This window comes from Aythya fuligula, chromosome Z (genome assembly GCF_009819795.1).
Source record: "Aythya fuligula isolate bAytFul2 chromosome Z, bAytFul2.pri, whole genome shotgun sequence".
Classification (NCBI taxonomy): domain Eukaryota; kingdom Metazoa; phylum Chordata; class Aves; order Anseriformes; family Anatidae; genus Aythya; species Aythya fuligula.
The window spans coordinates 3,359,088-3,369,738 of record NC_045593.1 but is presented as its reverse complement, the minus strand read 5'-3'; the positions used below and the strand labels follow the sequence as shown (position 1 = coordinate 3,369,738).

The window sequence follows — 10,651 nt, the reverse complement described above, 5'->3', positions numbered from 1 at the left end:
GTTTGGGTGGTTTCTTTAAGGGGGAATGAAATCAACTTTATTTCATGTCTTCAGCAGGGATTTGATACATTAATCAAAACAAATAATATGAAAATATAGCCTAGGGCCGTATAGAGACCTATAATAGGGCCTAGAATTGTAGTTCCCAGTTTAAAGCCCTGCAGCATTTGGGACATCCCACAAAGCGGATTTTTGTGTGTGTGACCAATGGCTGTCTACTTTAATGGAGACAAATTCAGCTGTGACTTGCCTCATACGGTTTATCAGACAGGCTTCACGCATGAAATTCTACTGCTCACACAGGTAAGAGCTGGAGTGAAATGCAGCAGTACCAGCTGCCTAAGAATCTGTAGTTTCTTTTGCCATCTGAGAAAATGGAAACCCATTACCTTAAACCTATAAAGTTTGCCCATGTTGAACACTTAGACAGCAGACCAGTAGCTCTCAATTTTTCCCTTCATTACATTCTAGTGTTAAGCATATGAAAGTACAAAAGATAGCTTTGTGGATAGCAATGGAATAACTTTAAAAACAATAAAAAAGGGGCTTTATACATGTAGTAAGACTTTCAGAGGTCTAAAGACATGGATATCTTTGTAGACCTACTGTGAGATAGTAGTTTGAGGCTAGATTGACCCTTCTACTTCTGCGTCAAATGTCATCTTCCAAAAGGGTCTGCGGAACCCTCCTCTTTCTATGCCACCACCACACAAGCCATGAACACCCAAGTTCTTAAAAGCTGTTTTGTATGAAAAAGCCAGAATCTGAGAAGCTTGTGGTTGGGAGGGAACCTGGGAAGCGTCAACACCTAAAGACATGGAGCATGGACCATGGGCCATTTGTATCAGACAAATGTACCAGGCACTGTCCAGATAAATAGCTGTGGTGCTCTCAGTAGCAATCTGTAGCTACATCTGTTCGCAATTACAGTTGCAAAAGATTATGGTAATGGTTGAGCGTGGTGTGCCTGTCACCAGGAGCTGCTGCTTGTTTCGATTCAGAAATTGATTTCACTGATCTGCAGGATGAGAGATTCTGTTGTTTCATGTCCTCGCTTGAAGCAGTAAGATCATGAGATTGGCACCTGATGGTTATGATGATTACGTGCATCTCTGATTTCTAAGAAGCTGCAAGCTCAGGAAGACAGAGTAAGTAAAGCATTACAACCTCATCACCTTGTGACCTTCCTTGCCTCATATTTTGCACCTTGATGGGGAAGAATTAAAGGATGTTCTTAGAGCTGATGCCTGTGGGATCTGTCTTCTTCCAGATGCCAGAGAGAGCTGATGTTTACCTTCAGGATTTTTAATTAGAAAGTTAGGAAAGTACTAGTTGCCTTGGTTTCATGACTATTATCTTCAGTTCTTTCTGGGCTAAAAATCAAGATGGCAAGAACAGGTGGATGAGCTGTATATTCTGTATATACACATAGGTTAAACAGGCAAAGGGGAAATTGCCTCAAAGAGGTAATTTTTCCTGTTGTGGAAGGGAAAAAGTCATAGTCTTAGAAACAACATATCTGGGCAGATGTTAGAGAGCAGTTTAACAAGGAAGCCATTGTAAGGCACTGGAGGTCATGACCAGTCAATTACGGAATCTTAATCACTTGAGGCTTTTAAGAGCAGATCAGAAATGCTTTGCTTAAGCATTTATTATGCTAAGGAGAGTTGATCATGCTGGGAGATAGTAAGATGGATTAGATGACTGCTTGAGGATGCTACCAGCCCTGTTTGTCAATGAAAGCCTCCGGACTTACTCAGCTAACACACGAAGGCTTTTTATTGCACACGTTACCGTGACTCAAGGCTTGAGTAGGCTTCCTCGGGCAGTGGCACTCCCTGAGCACAACTTTATCACACAACACCACACCAGTTGGGAAACTTGGTGGGAGAAAGGGGGGGGGGGGTCTCTACGCCTGCACCTGCAGGGCAGCTGCATGGCTCCTGGCTGTGCTACCTCACAGCACGGCAGCATGTGCTGTGGCCCACTCATTGGCAAAAAGCCCGACTACAGAGGATGGCAGGGCTGGACTCCGACTCGAGAGCTGTCCAAAGATAGCCATGTGTTGCTTCCCAGGGTTGGAAATGTAAGGGGGGAAAAAATACCCAGCAGCTGCATGCGAGCTGTGTGCCACAGCTGAGCCATCTGCAGCACATGCAATATAAATCAGGAGCCAGTTGTCAGGTCCTACAGTTTGGCTTTTGATGAGAGCAGGGAAAGTCAAATAAATGAGATTTATGCAGCAAATGGACTGTCAGTAAGATGTCTCAGCTCTTCAGTTACACGTTTGCATGGGCAGGGTGCATTGCAGGGCGATCAGAGACATTCCTGCTCGCCGCTGGTATTTTAGGGCAGCCCGGCTTTTCCAAACTGGGGATCGGATGCCAGCACAGGAACAACTTGCAGAGGTGCTGCCGAGTCAGAAGCGCGCTTGGCTGAGAAAATGTTTGATTTTGGGCTTTGCCCTCTGCCCTGGCAGCTGTTGAGTGTTTCCACGGAGGTCAGAGCTGGTGGCAGGGAGCTGTGCTGCAGCCTGGAGGGAGGCTGCCAGCTGGACCTCTCTGCTGCTGTATATTAGGAAATAATCACCCAACTGGGAATGACACAGTTGCCTGGGGAGGCTTTTGCTTCTTCAGCCCAATTGCAGATTACATCAGCTGCTCCACCCTGAGTCTGATTTTTGGGGATGCTGTGTAATAATCACACCTGCCCAGGCTTCCAGTCATGTGGGGCTCCCTCAGCTCAGCCTGAGCTGGGGATTGCCCTGTTGTACTGCCGTCCCATGTAGGACACGTGTGTGCTTTGTCACAGCTCACTCTGTTCCTCCCTAGGAAATATGAGGATCCCAATTCCACCTGGAAAAAAAATAAAATAAAAAAAGGATTTAAAGTTATGCAGTAGGCGTGAAAATCAGCGGTCAACCTCAAGTATAAACTTGTATAAATGTATAATAAATTTTACCACAAAGTGATAGACTGTTCTTATCAGGACAGCATGCAAAACAATAATTGCTTTAGAAAATAATAATAAAAAAATAATCTTCAAATGAGCTCAGTGGTATGGATTTATTTAAATGAAAACGCTTAGGTACTTAAACTAGAATAACAAGAATAAAATGCTAGAGGAAAAAAAAGGCAAAATTAAGGCCAATGAGATAAAATACATATATATTTACTCTAAATACACTGGATCAAAAGATGTGGATGGACACTTGGCTATAATTTGTCTAGTCCATATTGTACAAATACTCTTTGTTGCAAATAGTTCACTGAGGTTGCTTTTCAAGCTTACTCTGGCTGAAAACATTCAAAATTTTCTTCATTCATCTTAACCCTTAAGTAGATAGAGAACTTTGGAATTAAATACATTTTAAAAATCTTAAAATAGTTTCAAGATGTATTTGAAAAGGAGGTTGGCTGCATGTTGTACCGTCTCCCGTAAAACACTCCAAATATTCTTTTGATAAAGAATTCTATTTTGGGAAGTTCTAAACAAAACAAAACAAAAAAAAAGGGATGTGCCAACATGCCTGTAAATGTACTTAAGTATTTTTTTTAATCACATCTAGTACTGAATAGGTCTGGGAAAGATTTCTAAGCTACTCTTTGAGTTTTCAAATTACAGGGACCAGTGCTGGAACGACAGTAATTGTGGTCTGCACAGCCGTGCATGCTGCAAGAAATCCTTCAGCTTCGTCTCCGAGTATGTTGTTGCTGTTAGTATCTTCATGTGGCTTTAGAAACATTTTACGTTTTTTTATGCACTAACTTCATTAAAGCAATCATGTTCCAGGCTGGAAGGATTTCTGCTTCTCTAATTCAGAAATATTTCACTTAAAAAAATAAAAAAATAAATCAGAAGTGAGTAAGCAGAGGCTTTACCAGTAAGCGTGTGCTTCAAGTCAAACTTGCATTTCCTTCATTCTTAGCTGGCTTCCACCTACGTGGTAGGACACAGCACTACCTCCATCTGTCTTTAAGTAATTCAGCATTACACCATTCTTCCTAAACTGTGCAATCTCTGGTTCAAAAAAAAAAAAAAAAATTAAAAAAATAACACCACCAACCCTCCAAACTCAAGACCTAATGTAATAAATGTTTCCTCTAGCCCCATGCTAGATGTGCCTTTAATGCTAATTAAGCAGCACAGCACAGCTGCTTAATTAGCCAACATTGGCTGGCAAAACCCAGCAGTGAGGAAGGTTTGGCTTTCTTCCTTCCCTGGGAGAGGAGGGCTGCAGCTAGAGAAGAGGTGAGCATTTTAGGGCCGTGTGGGGCATTGCCACCCCCGTGCTGGTGTCCTGGGTGCCTCTTTTCTGATCCCAGGTCAGCAAGTGGAGGAAATGGTGCGACGTCGTGAGGGAGCAGGAGCACAGATAGGATGGCTTGGCTGGGTTTCAGCTTTTGTGACTTCAGATGCTTGGCAGCCTGCAGCTGAGCTTGGAAAATGGGCGTTTTTTAAATGTTACTCAGAAGGTGAAGTTTCTATATATTCTTTCTGCAGAGGATGTTTAGTAATGTGCCTGTGGACCCATGGAGATGGGCTCTTGAAAAATCATTCTCCCGGTCTGGAGCTGGAGGGAAACTTCTGCCCTGGGGGAGGACAAAAGGTGTGAGCAGGTACGGAGGAGGTATTCTGCTCTCCCTGCAAGACCCAGCGAGGGAAACCAGCCTGGAAACACTTACCAGCCGAGCAGCTTGGCATCCAGCTTTTACTTTGACACGGGAGCACAGCACAGGGTCATTCCCGCGCCTGCTAGACATCATCACACCGCAGGCGAACGCTGAGCTAATTTCCTCCCATTGTCTTTGGGGAAGCACAAGTGCTGCAGAGGGGATGTCGAGGTCCCCTGGAAGCTCGTGCTGTGCCTCCTTCCACAGCTAAACAAACCTCTGCTGCTTCCCCGTGAGCCTTCGAGAGGTGCTCTGCCGAGACTCCCGTGTCTCAGCCGCTCGTTGTGGCAGAGGAGTTCTTATCGCTTCCTTGTGGGGGTAACTAATGCTGAAATAATTTCACTGTTGGCAGATGCAGCCTAAGAGTGATAAAAGAGAGCCAAAGGAGTACAGGAGTACAGGAGTTGCTAGGCTGTACTCCCTGAATTCCTGGAGCCAGCACCACCTCTCACTTTTCTTCTTCCTCTCCTAATCTTTCAGCCTATCTCCCTGAAAATTCAAAACGATCCCCCTGGTATTTCTCCTAATCTGGCATTTAAAGTCTCAGGCAATAAAGCTTTCACCACTTCCCTTAGGGAGACAATTTTCCAGCCTACGGTTCTCTATTCAAAAGCTTTCCACCCTGATTCTCAGCTTAAACATGCCCTTTCTTAATTTCACCCCATTAAAATCATTAATGTATCACCAGTCTTCTCCCTTCATGCCATTTACTTCATTCAAATATTTACAGATCACTAATGTGTCCCTGCTTAGTTTACTAATTATAGTGTACCTATTATATTCAGAACCTCTTCTTTCTTTTCATAATGCCTCCGGGCTGCTGATTCCTTCAGTTGCGGCTCTTTGAGCTCCTTTCCATTTATCACTCTTCTTTGCAAATGTGCGGCAGATGCTCGCCGCCCTCGCCTGTGTCGTTATGCTTTCCTGTGTGCCGTCCAACACGGCATTGCCTGTTCCTCGCTGCCGCATCCTAATGCGTGTGCAGCCGTGTGCCAGCTGTCTCTCAGGAGTCGTGCCCCCGAAGCACGTCCCTTCCTTCAAATAGAGAGGCTGGGATGTGGAACCAGAGGTTGCCCAGAGATGGTTTTAGTCGGTGGGAGGGCACGGTTAAAGCTGCTTGGGAGAGCAGAGGTGGTTCTGGGTTTGAGCTGCCAGCAGGGGTGCCCAGGGCTCATTCATGAAATTGCCGAGGTTGGAAGGGACCTCAGGAGATCCCCCAGTCCAACCCCTGCCCAGCAGGGTCACCCCGAGCATGTTACACAGGATGGCATCCAGGTGGGTTTGAATATCTCCAGAGCAGGAGACTGCACAACCTCTCTGTGCAGCCTGTCCCCGTGCTCTGTCACCTCACTGTAAAGTCCTTCCTCACGGGGCAACAAAACCTCCTGTGGTTCAATGTATACCCATCACCCTTTGTCTTCTCACAGTGCCCTCCTTGTGCCCTCTGCTAATGAGACCACCGTTTTGGGATGGGCTGATTTTGGATGGGTGGGCCAAATTTTGGATGGGCTGATTTTGAACAGGCAGATTTTGGAAGGGCCAAATTTTGGATGTGCTGATTTCAGATGGGCTGATTTTATGTGCCAGTTTTGGGTGGGCTGATTTTATGTGCCAGTTTTGAACAGGGCTATTTTGGGTGGGCCAATTTTGATGCACCGATTTTGAGGTGCTAATTTCGGATGGGCTGATTTCGGACAGGCCAATTTATTGTGCCAGTTTTTGTATGTGCCGATTTTGATGCGTCAATTTTGATGTGCTGATTCTGGGCGGGCTGATTTCGGATGTGGTGATTTTGGCTGGGCCAAAATTTGATGCATCAATTTTGAGGTGCCAATTTTAGATGTGGTGATTTTGGACAGGCCGATTTTGAGGTGCCAATTTTGGATGTGGTGATTTTGGATGGGGCCAAAATTTGATGCACCGATTTTGAGGTGCCAGTTTCAGATGTGGTGATTTTGGACGGGGCCAAATTTGATGCGCCGATTTTGAGGTGCCAATTTTGGATGTGGTGATTTTGAATGGGGCCAAAATTTGATGTGCCAATTTTGGATGTGGTGATTTTGGACATGCCAATTTTGGATGTGGTGATTTTGGGTGGGCCGATTTCAACGCGCCGATTTTGAGGTGCCGATTTTGGATGCGTCGATTCTGGACGGGCCGATTTTTGATGTGGTGATTTTGGATGTGGTGATTTTTGATGCACTAGTTCTGAGGCGCCAATTTTGGATGGGGCAACTTCGGACGGGCCGCTTTTGTGTGCCAGTTTCGTACGTGCTGATTTCGATGCGCTGATTCTGGTGATTTTGTTAATTTCGGACGGGCCGCGTTTGACGCGCCGATTCTGAACGCACCAATTCTCGACAAATTGTCTATCTCCTACAAACACTGCCCGCTCCGCACCACCCCCCAACACCCCCTCTTTCGGACAAAACCCACCTCTTTCGGACAAAAAACCACACTCAGGACACATCTTTATTCCCACACACGCCTCTCTCCCTTCACCCCACACTCCCCTGAGGAGGGAGCCGCCTGAGGGCTCCCCTCCCGCCCGCTCCTCCCGCCGCCATTCCCCCCTCTCCCGCTGCCCGGCCTCCGCCGCGGCGAGGCGCTGCGGGGCGGCGGCCGCTCTGCTCGGCGCTCGCCTGCTCCGGCTACGGAAGTGACGGCGGGCGGCGGAGCCCCGCGGCCTCCGGGGACATTTTCTCCGGTGTCGGGGCGGCAGCGGAGACCCCCCCCCGGCTCCTCCCGGCCGTCCATGCCCCAGCCGCTGCCCCCCCGGGGGGGAGGAGGAGGCGGCCAGGAGGGGCCCTCGGCGCCCAGGTGAGCGCTGGGCGGAGCGGGCGGGGCCCGGCCGTTGTGGCCGCCGTTACCCCGCGTCCCGTCGCGGTGTGGCGGCTCCCTGAGGCGGGTGGGAGTTTGTGTGTGTGTGTGAGAGAGAGAGAGAGGGATTTTGGGGAGGAAAGCACAACTTTTGGGGGTCTGCGGGGCGGCAGGGGGGCGATTTTTTTAATTTTAATTTTTATTTTATTTTTATTTGGGGGAAGCCAGGCGCGTTCCCCAGTCTCACAGCTTGGCATCGAGGCTATCCGCCAAACACCTCCTCGGACCCCTCGGGGAGGTCTCGCCCCCTCTTTTTGTTTTTTTTTCTGGCAGGGGGCTCACAGCCTGCCCTGGCCGTGCTCACGCCCTGGTTCCTTCGTGGCGGGGTCCAGCTGCTCGTGTTGACATCTGTAGGTACCTGTGTGAGGCGATAACTGGGTTAAACTGGGTTTTACTGGCACCTCCCTGCCAGCACAGAGTGCCCTGCTGCACCTCAAGGGCTCCAGCAGCTTGGACGTGGAGGGGCTGTGGCGAAAGTGTAAGTCCCGGTTTGTTATTTTTTATTTTTTTTACCGTAGTTCTGGCTTTTAAAAATGAATGAGCAGTAAAGCTTTGGACCTGTAATCGTCTCCTGAAAAGTGTAAGTTTTCTCTTAAACGCCTCCCCTCCGAGTAGATTTTTATTTGGCTTTAAGTCTTTTCTGGTACTTGTCAAGCTTAAGACTGAATAGCAGTCTTCTTACAGGACAGGATACTTGCAGTTTGCACGCTAAAAACTTTAACTGCAAATGTATTATCTCTCTCCTTAGAACAGCAGACAAACATTTACACTTAAAATGTTTGTCTTAAAGTGTTTTCAGTTGCCTAGATGGGTTAATAAACCCAAGGTCTGACCTTGGTGATACACCATGCACTCCAAATAAGTGGGAACACGGTGCTCCTCTGAGGTGCTCATCGTGTGGCCCTCCTGCCTCCCTTCGCACCCATAATCACCATTTCTGAGAGAGGAGCAGCTTCCCTGCTGCCCTGGAGGAGGGAGAGCTGCCTTTGTGGAGGCAATAAGTGTGTAACAACCTCTGAGGAGAACACTAAGTTGCTTGTGAGGCGTGTTTGCTAAACCCAGACGCCCCACATGGAGCTCAGATGGCAGGTAAACCCTTGGTGCAGGAGCAGTGGGATGAAGTGCAGTGAGCTCATCTCCCTCGCGGCAGTCGGTTTTCAGCAGTTTTGTGAGCATTTCATGTGTCCGGTGACCTAGAGGAGCCTGCTGCTGGCGAAGAAAGCTCCAAAGCAGGTGGTTATGTGGCCACTAAAAGCTAATAAAAGGTTGCTCTCTGTGGTTCTGGCATACCAGCAAGGCTGGTGTTTTGTCTGTGTGGCTTGGGAGGAGGGACGGGGGGTGAAGGAAGGCAGTACGTGAGTACAGGCAGCTGGTATTTGTGCTCAAGTATGAGAATAACACTTGTGACTCATTTTAAGCACTTGAATTTTTAATTATAATGTGTTGACTATTTCTGTTTGCTCTTTGAGCTAATTGCTAGTTGGCTAGCACACAGGCTTCACAAAGAGGTGCGATGAGAAATTCCTGAGAAATCAGGAAGAGGAAAGGGCTCTTTCCTTGCGCACAGCGCGCGGCGCAGCCTGGCCCTCTGCTCTTGCACGAGGGCTGCCCGCTCAGTAAAAACCCGAAGCACACAAAAAATGAGCTTGGAAATGAGCGGATGCGTCGAGGTGGGTACCGTGGGGGGAAGCAAAAGGGGAAGAAACCCGAAGCCGACCGCAAGGCAGTTGGGAACGGTAAATGCGCGGCGGTCCCAGCACGTGAGCCGAGCTGTGCCGTAAGCGATAACGGGGAGGTAGGAAGGAAGGACGTCTGCCTGCGTCTGGCAAACGGGCAGCTGGCTGCGTGGACGAGGTGGGGATTAGTGGGGTAAGATAAGACTGGATGAACAAAGAGTAAATATAGAGAATGGTGGGGGGCTTTGAACGCTAAGCGTTACGGAGATAAGTTGGTGTAACTTGATCAGAACAACAAGAAATAATTGCCTCGTTTTTCCTGACCCCCCCCTGTCTCCTTGCTGGGTGTTTACATTTACAGTGCAGGCTTTTTCACCTCGCCTCCAAGGCTGGAACAGATTTTCTTCACTTTCTTCACTATCTCTTACGCGTGATCCCATCAGCCCCCTGCTCCACCAAGGATGCCTGTGACGTTTGTGACCCACAAGATATCAGCATCTCACAAAAACAGCTATTTCCAGGGTGGGAGCATCCGCACGCCGTGCTGAGGTGGCTCCGCTCTGCGTGAGCAGTCTGGTTACACTCTGGCCAAAATATTACCACTAAAAGCATTGAAAGCTTCGAAACTTTTCACATGAGTAAGTTGTTCCATCAACCTGTGTCTCGTTCGCTGTAACATCTCAAAGGCAGTGGGTTGATGGTACTTTCTGAGCACGGGGTCTGTGGTCCATCTCTGCTTCTGTGTTTTCGCCTGCAGCTGACCATGTGGCTTACAAACCTGTAAACATTGACAGAAGCTGGGCAGCAGGCTTAATAACACATTTACTAGATCAAAGTGAGAGATTTCAGTACTTCAAGCACGTAACTCACACCTCAGAAGAGGCTCTCCTGGAAGGAGGTACTAGAACTTGAACAGCGTTTGCTGACTTGTGCATTGTGGGGAACCAAAAATGAAACGGCCGTGGGAGAGCGTGACGGGCTCGGGGCTGGGAGAGAGCACGGGGATAAAGAAGAACTGCTGCATGATTACAGCGCTGAGACTGCAGCTTAGGCTGTGTGTAGGTCAGCAAGGAAGCCACTTCTGGCTCTGTTTTCCAGCACACGAAGCGGAGCTCAGCAGAGAACCAGAGCTTTTGACTTTGGTGCTGTAGCTGCGGGGCAGCTGAGCTGTTACAGCACCGGGATCAGCTGCAGCAGAAATTTCTGCTTTGAGTCTACAAATTGGGAGCTAGGATGTAACTGCTACATACGGGCAGTTCTGAGGGGGGGTGAAAAAAAACAACAAAAACAACAGAATATATTATCTTTATTTATTTTTTTTTAATACTAATTTAGATATAGAGTAACTATAAGCCTCTGCAGTTGCTTTATGCCAAGTCCATCTCTGAACTCGCCTGGAGCGACTGATAGTGTCGCTCACCC

General features: G+C 48.0%; 1 protein-coding gene across 3 annotated transcripts in view; it reads left to right on the top strand.

Annotated features, from left to right (window-relative positions):
* The first annotated feature begins 7,372 nt into the window (after positions 1-7,372).
* The window catches only part of CZH18orf25 (chromosome Z C18orf25 homolog), a 41,043-nt gene continuing 37,764 nt past the window's right edge, over positions 7,373-10,651 (top strand). For all 3 annotated transcript variants that reach the window (XM_032205401.1, XM_032205399.1, XM_032205400.1), the window contains exon 1: positions 7,373-7,493. The gene's annotated coding sequence lies outside the window, so the exon portion shown is untranslated. The remainder of the gene's footprint in view (positions 7,494-10,651) is intronic.